The sequence below is a fragment of the Mastomys coucha genome, unplaced genomic scaffold, assembly GCF_008632895.1.
Source record: "Mastomys coucha isolate ucsf_1 unplaced genomic scaffold, UCSF_Mcou_1 pScaffold22, whole genome shotgun sequence".
Classification (NCBI taxonomy): Eukaryota; Metazoa; Chordata; class Mammalia; order Rodentia; family Muridae; genus Mastomys; species Mastomys coucha.
The window spans coordinates 82,361,645-82,374,957 of record NW_022196905.1 but is presented as its reverse complement, the minus strand read 5'-3'; the positions used below and the strand labels follow the sequence as shown (position 1 = coordinate 82,374,957).

The 13,313-nt window shown below is 40.3% G+C and overlaps 1 pseudogene; it reads right to left on the bottom strand.

Moving 5' to 3' along the window:
* Positions 1 to 3,272: 3,272 nt before the first annotated feature.
* LOC116104585 lies at positions 3,273 to 3,470 on the bottom strand (annotated as a pseudogene).
* Positions 3,471 to 13,313: the final 9,843 nt, after the last annotated feature.

The following is a 13,313-nucleotide window of genomic DNA, read 5'->3' as shown; positions in this document are numbered from 1 at the left end:
CTGAAATTCCTTTCCCCATAACAAGGTAAAATTTCTTCTTCCCTGGTTCTCAGGGAACATTCTCTACTCCTCACATTCTTGAGTATGACTCCTAAGTCTCACCGTGGCTCTGAGCTGCCCGACATTACTTAGGTAACTCCTGCTTTATTTCCTCCGTCCTACAAAGGGCAGTTAGCTTTATTTTGTTTTCGGATTTATAAAATAAGCCCAAGAGAATTTTATAGTATAGAAACGTTTTCTGTGCGCTTGCTCAGACGTGTGTGTCCATGTGGGTAGCTGTATAATGTGTTGGCTGGAAATATTTTTACCAAATGATCGATTACTGTTTCTGACGGTGTCTACGAAGCCCATGCCTATCAGACATCCACATACTAAGTAGACTGCAGCCTGGCAAAGGAACAGACAGACGACGCTTTTCCTATGTTCTTTGCTCCGAGTATCTTGACATTCACTGAGGTCGTCTACATTCATCCCTAAATTCTTCTGCTGTCTACCAATGACTCCTTCTTGACAGGCCCTCATCCCAACCCCAGCCCCTAGGCTTCTAGGCTGTGTGTCCTGCCCCCACCCCGCTGCCCCGCTCCCATCCCCGCTGCCCCGCCCCACCCCCGCTGCCCCGCCCCATCAGAGTTCTGCCTGTGGATTCAGTTACCTCATGCTCTTACTACCATGTCAAGCGTCTCCCAGCACACTGACTGGTTTTTAAATTTATCTATTTTAAATGATATGGGTATGTGTATCTGAGTGCAGTTTTGTGCATGTGCATGCAGTGCCCATTGGAGGCTAGCAGAGGGCATCAGATCCCCTGGAACTGGAGTTTCAGGTGTTGCGAACTGCCCCAGTGGGTGCTAGGAACAGAACTTGGGCCTTCTGCAAGAGGAATCCAACTTAACTTCTGAACCATCTCTCTTGCCCCTTTAAAAAAATTTGAGGATTTTGAACATGCATACAAGGTGTTTTAATTAGATCCACCTCCTCCTTCTCTTCCCTGCAGTTTCTCCTCTAATCTCCCTCCCAAACTTCATTATTTCTTTTAGATCACTGAGCCCACTTAGTGCTATCTGTGTGTGCTTGGTGTTAGAGCATCTAATGAGGCATGGGTAGATTAGGGGCCATGTGCCTGAATAAAACTTGACTCTTATTTTCCCAGCAGTCATCAATTGCTAATAGCTTCTTAGCTTAGGTGGGGCTTGATGAGCCCTCCATCATCCATGCTGGGATCTTGTGCAGGTCACGTGCACGCAGTTGCGGCTTCTGTGGGTTCATGTGTGTAACAGCCCAGTTGTTCGTGGTAAATAATGTTGTAAGAGCAGATATCCACTACGTCTGGCTCTTATAATCTCTCCACCTCTCCTTCTGCAATGTCCTCTGAAGCTTATGTTCTCTTGTTCTCTGTGTTGACCACGCAGGGGTCTCGATATTCATTGCTACCTACTTCATGAAGAAGCTTCTCCAATGAGAGATGAAAGATGCTCCAATTTGCCAATGAGAGATGTACCCTGAAGGACCTGGGGCAGTTTACTGCTATATTTGTTTAGTAAAATAACAGTATCATGTTCTCTCTTAGGCCTATGACGTAGCTAGTCAGAGGTTTTTGGTCCAGTTAGTACCAGGCATGAGTTCCTCTTGTGTAGCAAGCTTTTTTTTTTTTTTTTTTTTTTTTTTTTTTTTTTTTTTTTTTTTTTTTTTTTTTTTTAAAGTGACCTGTTAGTCAGAAATTGGTTATTCACTTAACATTCATGCCACTATTGAACTAGCAAATGTAGCTCATCAGGCAAGCCTTGGGATTTTAGGCTTTGGGAATTCACAGCTGCACAAAATTGTTAAACAGTTTTCTACCCCGACAGCATAAATAGAACCCGCTGGCCCTATGAAACCTATCCAAGAGGGGTGCAGCTCATAGGTCAGCTCCAGATTAGTTTCTACACATCCTACGACTGACTCAAGCAGATGGCATCTTCAGGAGTAGGGTCTCACCATCAAGTTCTAGAGGATCGCAAGAGCAGCAACAATAGCCTGAAATGTTCCGTGAGGCCTCTGGGACCCGTGAATTCCCAAGGCCTAAAATCCCAAGGCTTGCCTGATGAGCTCAGAACGAGGGAACCTGTAACTGACATTGCTTATGTTGGTTTTTTTATTTGACTTCCTGTAGTGTCTGAGGGAGACATTGCTTGTTTTTAATCTTTGGACTTGATAAAATACCTGTGTATCTGCAGTCTGAGGAGTGCAGGAGGATGCTCTCTGTAGCATGTTATTTGGAGTTTCATCTCCAGACTGTAATTTCGTGTTGACAATATATTGTTATTGGTTGGCATTTTTATACATTTATATAATGAATTTTTGTTGTTTTTCATCCCCTGTTCTTCACTGAGTTTAAAGTTTTTTGTTTTTAGATTTATTTATTATTATATATAAGTACACTGTAGCTGACTTCAACACACCAGAAGAGGTCATCAGATCTCATTATGGGTGGTAATGAGCCACCATGTGGTTGCTGGGATTTGCACTCATGACCTTTGGAAGAGCAGTCAGTGCTCTTACCCACTGAGCCATCTCGCCAGTCCCAAGTTTAAAGTTTCTTACATGAGCATGGATAGGAAGTATTTACTGAAGCAGGGACAAACTACTAATGCCTACACCCCTGAATAAAACAACTTCTAACTTCCAGTAGTCCTTGAGGAAGAGGTAGGGCTTCATGGGATCCCCACTTATACACAATGAAACAATGACAGGCTTAATGTTGATAGGCTCCATATTATGCAGGTCTGGTGCAATTTTCTATCTTTATTTTTGAGATGAGGTCTCATATAGCCCATTCTGGCCTTGATCACACCTTTAAGTTCTGATCCTCCCACCCCTATCACCCACAGCATTGTGATTATAGGCATGTCAAACCACACCCAATTTTATGTGGTGTTAGGGATTGAAACCATGGCTTTGTACATAGTAGACAAACACTGTACCAATTGAGTTACACCCCCAGTGTCCACATGAACAATTTCATTTTTTTGAGACAGGGTCTCACTGTATAATTCTGTTTGACCTTTGACCTAGAACTGACTATATAGGCCAAGATACTCTCAAACACACAGAGAGATCTGCTTGTCTCTACCTTCTGAAGACTATGATTAAAGGCACGCACCACCACTCCTGGCATAAACAATTTTTTTTTTCCTGAGGTATTAAAGGTCTTCACATTTTTATTGTTTGTGCACAAAGACTAGCATGATTGTTTTCATTTGGTAGACAGTCGAATAACCAGTTCAGGTCACTTAGTCCAACTTAATGAAGCCTATGTCCTTCGAGTACTGACTGAAGCACTGACCACCCATGTTCAGCCCATATTTGTGGATCACACTGCAGCGGTTAGAGCAGATGCATCAAGAGCGAGAACCCTGGCTGAACTTCTGTGGGTGACTCCAGTAGAGCTGCTGGTGATCTATCTTGACTTCAGACGCCCAACGAGGAAAAAGGGAACAATTTTTTATTGATTTATTGATTCATCCATTCAAGAAAATTGTTCAATTATGTGTTAATATCAAACCTTCTGAAAACTGGATAGACAATTCTCTCCTGGTATAACATGGCTATGTTACACTAGGTTCAAACACTACTTCATGGACTAGGCCCAGAGTCTCCCTCCTGCTCATTACCAGCCTCATCTTTCTTGTATAAATTTTCTGGCGCATATACCCACTCTTTTCAACCCTAGGTCATTCAAATGCTTTCAGTCTTTGACGACAAAAGTTATAACTTTGAGATCCATTGCGTTACTTTGCTGGTAGGCATTGATTAATCTATGCATATTTGTAAAAAGCATGTGCTTTATTAAACTCACCTCAGATATCTAAGTTCTCAATTGGATGGTTATATTGAGAGATGTAATATAACCTCTTTATAGAACCAGGGTCCTGTGTAATATCTTCTAATAGCTAGGCATAAAAAAATTTCAATTCTTTCCCCCTTATTTCTCTTCCCTAATTTTCCATATAATAAATACCAGTTGGTATCACTAACTATTCACTGGAAACATGATCTTCAAAACTTGAATAGTTATCCATCATTACGAACGGTGCCATAAACTATTTCACTATATTACTAGATAAATTATTTACTTGTTTATTTATTTATTATTTAGAGACATGTTCTCATTTTGCCTATGCTGTCTTCAGACTCATTAAGTAGCTGAGGATGACCTTGAACTCCTGACCCTCCCATCTCTACCTTCCAAACACTATACTTACAGGTGCCTATGTCACTATGTCCAATGACACTTTAAATTAATTTTTAATGATTTATTTATTTCTCTCTCCCTGTGTATGTATGTGTGAATGTACACATGTGTGTATATACACACAGTGGCCAGAAGAGGCTGTATATAAGATCTCCCAGAGCGTGTTTCCAGCTGTTTTCAGAATGCCCAGCTTATTATGTAAGCACTAGGATTCAAGCTCCATTCATTATAATTACACAATAAGCACTCTTAACTATGAATCAATCTCCATAGCCCCAAATACATTATTTTTATAATTTTATGTAGTTAGAAAGCTTTGGTGAATTGCACGTTGTATTTGTTTCATTGCTGTGAAGAAACACCATGACCAAGGCAACTCTTATAAAGGCAAACATCTAATTGGAACTGGCTTACAGGTTCAGAAGTTCAGTCCATTATCGTCATGGAAGGCCACATAGTGGCATGCAGGGCCACATAGTGGCATGCAGGAAGAACTAAGAGTTTCACATCTTGATCCACAGGCCACAGAAGGAGACTGTGTACCACACTGAGTGTAGCTTGAGCATAGAAGACCGCAAAGCCTGTCCCTACAATGATACACATCCTTCAGTAAGGCCACAGCTCCTAATAAAGCCACTCCCTATGGGCCAAATGTTCAAACACATGAGCCTTTTAGAGTCCTACCTATGTAAACCTCCACAATTTGACACTGTCAAAATGAAACCTATTATGTTATGTAATGAATATATGCTAAAAATTAAAATATGACTTGAGAAATCTATATATAGTAATAATCTCAGGCATATTTGGTCCTTTCTAGAATATATACTGAATCTTACTAAATATTAAATTTCATCAATTTTCCTTTCTACCACCAATGTATAAGAAGCTATCTCATTCTTTCTATTAACAAGGACTTTAACTGTATATGTTGGACTTGTTTTTAAAGATACATTTTTGTTTCTTCTTTAATTTATATATCTATACTTAATTACATATATTTAATTTATGTTACATTTTTAAAATTTAAATTTTCGTTATTATTGGTAATTTTCCATACAGCTATAAAGTAACATGATGACACTTACTCCCCCACTCTCCCCTTACAGTTATGGGGAGCACCCCCAACACATCCCCCTCCCAAACTCATGTCCTTGTTGTTTTTTATAACCTACTAAGTCCAGTTAGAGCTTCCCACGTACACACAGGTATGGAGCCATCACTGGAGCATAGGAGTCCCACTAGTGGCCACAGCCAGTGAAATTTAATAAACAGATTTATGGAATAGTTTCTTTGCTTTCTTCAAAGTTTTCTCTCTTCTTGCACCCTTTGTTGAATAATAATCTATTTAGTCCCTTATTTTATACCACTAAAATGTTACTCTATTAAGGCCTCTGAATGAATTCTAATGGCTTTGGCTGCATGCTTAGTTTTATCAATATGTCTGTCTTTCCTTTACAAAGCTGAATTGATGACTCATTTCAGTGAAACATCAATCGTTATTAAAGTCTTCTTAATTAATGCACTAAGAATGCATAATCATATATTTATAATTATAGATTAAATTTAGAGTCATTTTTGCTCACTTGGAGTTTTTACTGTTCCATTCCATCAGTGTTGTGGAGCCCTGCTTTGTGCCCGGCGTTCATGATTCTAGGAGCTGGGACGGGGAGTACATATAAACAATGATCATTGTCATAATGAGGTTGAGACAATAGCAAAAACCGGGAGTGGAAACACACTGTGATGCCTTTCAGTGATAGACATGACAGAGAAAAGCCCAGGCAAGGCAGGTGGTGTGGGACAGCACCGATGTCCACCGTCCTTCCTCAGAGAGCAGCTAAGAAGAAGGGGATGTTTTGTCTTTAGCAGTTTTTGTGGCTACATGAGATCAAGAGTGATGTTAGGTATTCTTGTATATTTATTGCTTATAGAAACAACTGCAGGGATTTATGCTTAATATATTGTCATTATTTTAGAGTATTTCTTTATTAGCATATTAAACATTTCTCTGGTCTTATTTCACTTTATTCATTTGTCTATTTATATCTATCTATCTATCTATCTATCTATCTATCTATCTATCTATCAGGGTTAGGGTTATTTAGTAATACAGGGTCTCATGGTAGCCCAGGCTGTCCTCAAACTCACTATATAACCAAGGCTGGCCTTGAACTCCTGCCTCTGTTTCTCAAATTCTAGAATTCCAGGCATGTGCTCACATTTAGTTACTTCTCTAAGCTGATTCAGCATCTGAGTGCTAGAGACAGAATCCAGACTTAGGCATGCCACAGAGTTCACTGTCCCTGGCCTGCAGCCTGGCTGTGAGTAGTCTGATACTAAATGTTTAATGAATTTCTCCTTAGCTCCCACTGAAATGAAATTATGCTTTTTTTCTTTGACTTACTTTAGTTCTTTGTGTATGAAGGAATTGTGGGACTCCTAAAATGGAGGTCAGTTAATACGGTAGATATCTCCTCCAAGTCTCTGCTTGCTTTTTACTTTGTCTTATTTGTTCACCTACATAAATACGGTTGATTTCTCAAAATAGTTTAGGTTTATTTTCCCTGAGCATTTTGCCTGCGTGTATGCATGTGCATTATAAGTGTATCCGGTCAAGAAGAAGAAGCAGGATCTCCTGGGACGGAAGTTATGAACTGTTGTGAGCTACCATGTGGGTGCTGGGAACTGAACCCTGGTCCTCTGCAAAAACCAGCCCTTGCTCTGAACTGCCGAGCCAGCTCTCCAGATCTGATTTAGAGTTCTTTTGGTTATGTGTTAGTAAACATCACAACACAGTAGAAGACAGAGCCTAAAGAGCTGTGATACAAACAGGTTGTAGAAAGTTCAGACATGATTTCCTTAGCTGTGGACACACTGGGAAGGACTATGGAAACAGGACCCCAAGCCAGAGTCACCTTTAATTAAATGAAGCTGCTTTACCACAGCATATAGTTTTTATGCCCCCCCCCATCTGGAAAATCGGAATCACTTTAAATTACTAATACAGTACCAGGGCTCCCAGACAACACAGTTAGGGTTCCCAAGCAAGGCCATTTTCTTCGCACTCCAGACTTTAAAGATCTGAGAAGGGACGTCAGAAACAGCAAGTCCTTCAGCTGGAAGGAGAGTGAACTGGCACCAGGTGCCCCAGTAACAGCACAAGTTTCACACAGAAGGTGTAGATTCTGAAGACTCAAATACCACAAGGCTTACACGTGGTATGAACTCCTGTAAAGAAAGAATGGGCCAAAAAAAAAAAAAAGGAGAAGAAGAAGAAGAAGAAGAAGAAGAAGAAGAAGAAGAAGAAGAAGAAGAAGAAGAAGAAGAAGAAGAAGAAGAAGAAGAAGAAGAAAGGAAGAAAGGAAGAAAGGAAGAAAGGAAGAAAGGAAGAAAGGAAGAAAGGAAGAAAGGAAGAAAGAGAAAGAAAGAAAGAAAGAAGGAAAGTTTTTGGTCGTGGGTGGTTAGGAGAGAGTGGTGGCTCTACATTTAAGAGCACTGGTTGCTCTTCCAGAGGACTTGGGCTTGATTCCCAGCACCCACAGGGCAGCTCACAACCATCTATAACTCTAGTCCTGGGGGATCTGACGCCATCTTTTGGCTTCCTTGGGTAGTGCACATATATGCTGTATGAATATGCATGAAAGTAAACATTCATATATTTAAATTTTTTTGTTTTGTTTTGTTTTCGAGACAGGGTTTCTCTGTGTAGCCCTGGCTGTCCTGGAACTCACTCTGTAGACCAAGCTGGCCTCGAACTCAGAAATCCGCCTGCCTCTGCCTCCCAAGTGCTGGGATTATAGGCGTGCGCCACCACTGCCCGGCTATATTTAAAAATTTTAAAAATTAAAAATAAATAAATATTAAAAATACTTTTGGCTTCCCCCCACACATTTTTCTTTTATTGAAAATAGATTTTTTGGGTTGGTGAGATGGCTCACCGGGTAAAAGCACTGACTGCTCTTCCGAAGGTCCTGAATTCAAATCCAGCAGCCATATGGTGGTTCACAACCACTCATAGTGAGATCTGACACCCTGTTCTGGTGTGTCTAAAGACAGCTATAATATACCTATTTATAATAATAAATAAATCTCTGGGCTGAAGCGAGGGGAGTTGACTGGAGTGGAGTTGAAGCAGAGGTCCTAAAAAATTCAATTCCCAACAACCACATGAAGACTCACAACCATCTGTACAGCTACAGTGTGTACTTATATACATAAAATAAATAAATCTTTAAAAAAAGAAAGTAGATTTTTTTCCATACAATATATTCTGTGTGTGTATATATATATGTGTGTGTGTGTGTATAGTATACACTTATATATGTATAGTATATACATTTCTGCTTTCTCCAAAAAGAAGTTTGTTTCTTTTTAAAAATACTTTTCTTCTTTAAAAAGAAAAAGATGTACATTATACCATTTGATGTTTTTTGATACACACACACACACACACACACACATACACAACATATTGTTTAAATCAGGAAAATAGCTTTCTTTTGAAATGAAATGAAATGAATGCCATTTCTTCATGAGGGAAACTTTACAAGTCGTATTTTCTAAACACACAGACCCTTGTTATTGTGTGTGGCCAACACCTCGAGCAGCAGCACTCGTGTTTACTGTGTTTCCTAAGCCTCTTCTTGGTCCCAGGAGAGACTCCTTTGTCAAAGATGGCGGGGTCTTCTCACACTGAACTGTAGACTCGGACATTATGGGTTGATTATATCCGGGGGACCTCCACCTTCCAGACACTGATGGGAATTTCTGTTCTTACTTGACTCTCCAGCAATAAATATTTTAAACCCAAGAGCCTCCTTTGCTCATTAAAAAACAAAACAGAACAAAAAAGAAAAGAACAACTTTATTTTCAAATTTAGTGTGTGTGGATACACACCTGTGTGCCATCGCTCCAGTGGTCTGAAGACAACTTTTCTTGTCTAGTCTTTCTTTCCAGTGTGTTGGTTCTGAGGGGAATTGAACCAAGGTACTCAGGTGGTGGCAAGCACCTTTGCCCCCTGAGCCATCTCGCTGGCCCCTTATTTAAGGACATTTCGAGCCAATGCCAGCAGTTACCGAACTGCGTCTGCAAAGGAATCTTTATTATTCGGGCAGACTTGAAAGGTTCATGGAGATGTGGAAGAACTTAATTATGCTTTCAACACACACTGGCATGCTTGGAGCCATCCAGAAGGAAGACAGAGTTGTCTGAGCATTTAAGTCAAACTATTCCATCTTAACAAGACTGTGACTTGATGTTTATTTAACCAGCAAATATTCTCAGAAATACCAAGTAATTGGGCTTCATTCTATAGCCTGAAGGCCAATATCCTGCACTTGGTAAAACCAACTGAAAAAAGTGAATTCCGAGGATGGAATGTGTCTGTGGCAAACATGTAGTTCCAGCCCCTGGTATTCACACCTAAGGCCCATTGGCAGCAATTCTTCAGCTGACACAGGCATGGTGGAACATAAAGGCAGTTTCTATGGAAACCTGAACCCACGTGCTGTTGGGGCTTTGAGATCAAAGGCAGTGCCCTGAATTGTTTAGAGAGCCCAAGGAAGGTTCCAGAATTTTATTCTTCTCTACAGAGAACACAGCCAACAAGGCTTTGGAATGCTTTCTTGCCCAGGTGTTTCAGAACTGTGGGGCTGATTTAAAAGTCTGCAATTCGTTGTGAATTTATCTGTTGTAATTATTTTGCCTGGTATTTTTATAACATGAACTTCTGTTTTGAAGGAAGTTATCATCTTCTATCTCTTCTTTTCTCTTTTTCACATTAATTAAAAAGATGAGAAAATTAGGCGTACAGAATAAAACTTGTAAATTTGATTGTAGGCTACCGTTCTTGCCATATAGCTATACATAATGTATTCAGGCCACCATTTCTCCCTCATGCTTTTCGATATATACAAAAGGTGGGTTGTTAGTATGCAGTAGACAGCTTCAGTTCTGCCTATAGTGTGCCTGTGAGATGGCTCAGTGGGGAAAGGAAGGAATTTGCCTTTCAAGCCTGGCAACAGGAGGTCAATCCCTGGAACCAGTGTAAAGGTAGAAGAAGGTGATACTCTCTGTGGAGTTGCTCTCTGACCTCTACAAATGCACCTCCACACATCACACACACACAGAGTGATGATGGTAACAACAATAAAAATGAAAAAATTGAAGAAGCTTTAGCTAAAGTAGCACTCACTTACATATGAACAGCTTGTACATTGATTCCTTATTTAGTTTTGCATGCATTGTATGTGTGTGTGTGTGACAAATGTTATTCCCAAAATGTTGATAGATATTAAAGTGGAAGTACACATTTTCAATGGATGTCTGTTACCAAATAGCAGGTGTTTGTTTAGTTTTTTGTTTAGTTTTGGTCTTTGTTTTGTTTTTTGATTCATTTTTTTGTTTGTTTAGTTTTTTGTTTTCTTTTTGGTCTTTGTTTTTTGTTTTGTTGTTGTTACTTGCTTTGTTTTGTTGTGTTTGTTTTTTGTTTTGAGCCTGGTTTAGACTGTGATTCTCCTGCCTCATCCTCGTGGGTGCTGGATAATCAGGCTTCCTGACCCCACCCCAATCTCTTGGTTTTATTTTCTTCCTTTTCCTTTTGGCAAATCTTGGCTTAGGTGTATTTCTTCTGGCAAATTCTCACATTATAAAAGTCGAAGCAGCCTGGTTAGTGACAATGAGACCCGTTCTTCATGGCAGAGGGAGTCTGTGGATGTGTATCTGTGTGTTGTGCTGATCTATGGGGGTTGCTAGCCTTGCCTGGCCCTCATCTCCCCCTCATCCTGTGGGGCAAGTGGACCATACCACCAGTCAAAAGAACTGGGAAGGTTGAGCAGGCCCAAACCTCAGGGAATCTCAGAATTGACAACGGCAGAGGTGGGGCCAGCTTCCTGCCAAGCTCTATGTGATCTGGAACTGAGAGGACCGTGACAGTTGGTCATGTAGTTAAAAACCTGGAGTTTTCCATGCCAGTGAGGTATCAGGACAGGCCCCGAGTGGTTAGTGTCCCTTCCTGGGCATTCCTTCCTGAAAAAAGGTATTTAATCCCTGGGTCACACTGAGTAAGGTGTATGCGTTTATATCTGCCATCAAATAAAACAGTTTGGACAAGCAAGGTCAGTCCCCTTCATCAAGGATCACATTGGGGGATTTGTTGTAAAGAGCCATTCCTAAATCTCCCAGAGAAGGCCTTCTCTTGTCCAGCCCTTCCACACAGACAGCAGGACAACCTCCCTGGCATGTTATCCCCTTTTCTGCTTTTATACCATACATATTTTATTGCCTCTTTTTGTTTCTTCTCCCTCTGTTTAGCATTCCTCATTTTTTATAGTTCTGTTTTAACTGTTATGCCATATAATTGTATATGTACACACAAATGTAAATTTGCAGTTTTTGTCTTTCTGGATCTGATTTGTTTCACTTAACATGATGTGATCTCCTGGTTTTGTCTATTTTCCTGAAAACACTTTGATTTAACTCTTCTTTTAACATTTAGGTTGCAGTACAAAGTATTGGGTGTGGTACATGTGTGTTATTATGTTTTTTTCTCAGTCAGTCCCTTCCCTCTACTGTTTGCTGTCCGTCCTGTCTGCCCACTTGCTCTTTCTTTCCTCAGTCCCTACTTTAGCTTTCCAACTACATGTATTCCATTAGTCTCTATATTTACCTCTCTAGAGAATATTTTCTGCATTTCATGATCCTCTTTAAGTTTCATGATCTACAAACACTCATGGAAACACACACACACACACACACACACACACACACACACTCACACACACACTTTTAACTTACATTTCTACATATGAGAGAAGATGTGGCACTTGTTTTTCCCAGTCTGGCTCTTTTCCTTTAGCAAAATGACTTTTAATTGCCTTCACAGTTTTGCAAGTGCCATGAATTTATTGAAAAAGAAAAAAAAGGGGGGCTGGAGAGATGGCTCAGTGGTTAAGAGAACTGACTGCTCTTCCAAAGGTCCTGAGTTCAATTCCCAGCAACCACGTGTGGCTCACAACCATCTGTAATGGGATCCGATGCCCTCTTTTGGTATGTCTGAAAACAGCTACAGTGTATTCATATAAATAAAATAAATCTTAAAAAAAAAGAAAAAAAGAAAAAAGAAAAAAAGCCCTATAAAATTCCATGTGTTCATGTGCCACATTTTCTTTATCCATTCATCTGTTGATGGGCATCCAGGTTGGTCTGATGTCTTGCCTATTGTAACTAATACACTAGTAAACATGGCTGCAATTCTCTTTATGGTGTGTTGACTTATAATTCTTTGGCATCCTTTGGCATACTTGCTGTGTTTTGGGTGGTATTTAAAGAAGGCTACATTTTGCAAATTCTTGAGAAGGTAAGATGTACTTGATTGCATGGAAGTTTCTCTCTCTCTCTCTCTCTCTCTCTCTCTCTCTTGTCTCTCTCTCTTTCTCTCTCTCTCTCTCTCTCTCTCTCTCTCTCTCTCTCTCTCTCTCTCTCTCTCTCTCTCTCATCGTTGTTTTGTCGAGTCAGGGTTTCTCTCTGTGTAGCCCTGGATGTCCTGGAACTTACTCTGTGACTGGCTGGCCTCAGAGTGTTTATCTTTCCTGGTATGTGGAGGCAGAGGAGAAGGCAGCACAGCATGTGGTGGGTCAGGAAAGAGGTTCTGTGTCTGACATGTGATGATCAGTTCCTCTCCCACACTGAGCCTTTTCTGTAGCTCACTGAAACACATCATAAACATGACTCTATCAAGCATGGCCCTGTACTAGGTGTGTGGGAATGGTTTATGAACCACTGGGAGAAGGTCTCTGCTCTTGGCTTCTATTCTAGCAGAGGAAGATTGTATAAGATTGTAAATAGTGTCACTAGGGGGATGATGGGGTAGTCCTGTGTACAGTTTGGGAAAGAAAATTTGAAGTAGCAGGGACTTCCTCTTCAAACATTGCAAAGAAGGGACATTCTGAGGAAGTTAAGGAGGCAAGTCATGGTTATAGTGTAGGTAGGGCTGGCATTCTTAAGATTTTGGTCTTTATTCTGAAAAAAGAGACAAACTGATTCAATTTCTTCTTCTTCTTCTTCTTCTTCTTCTTC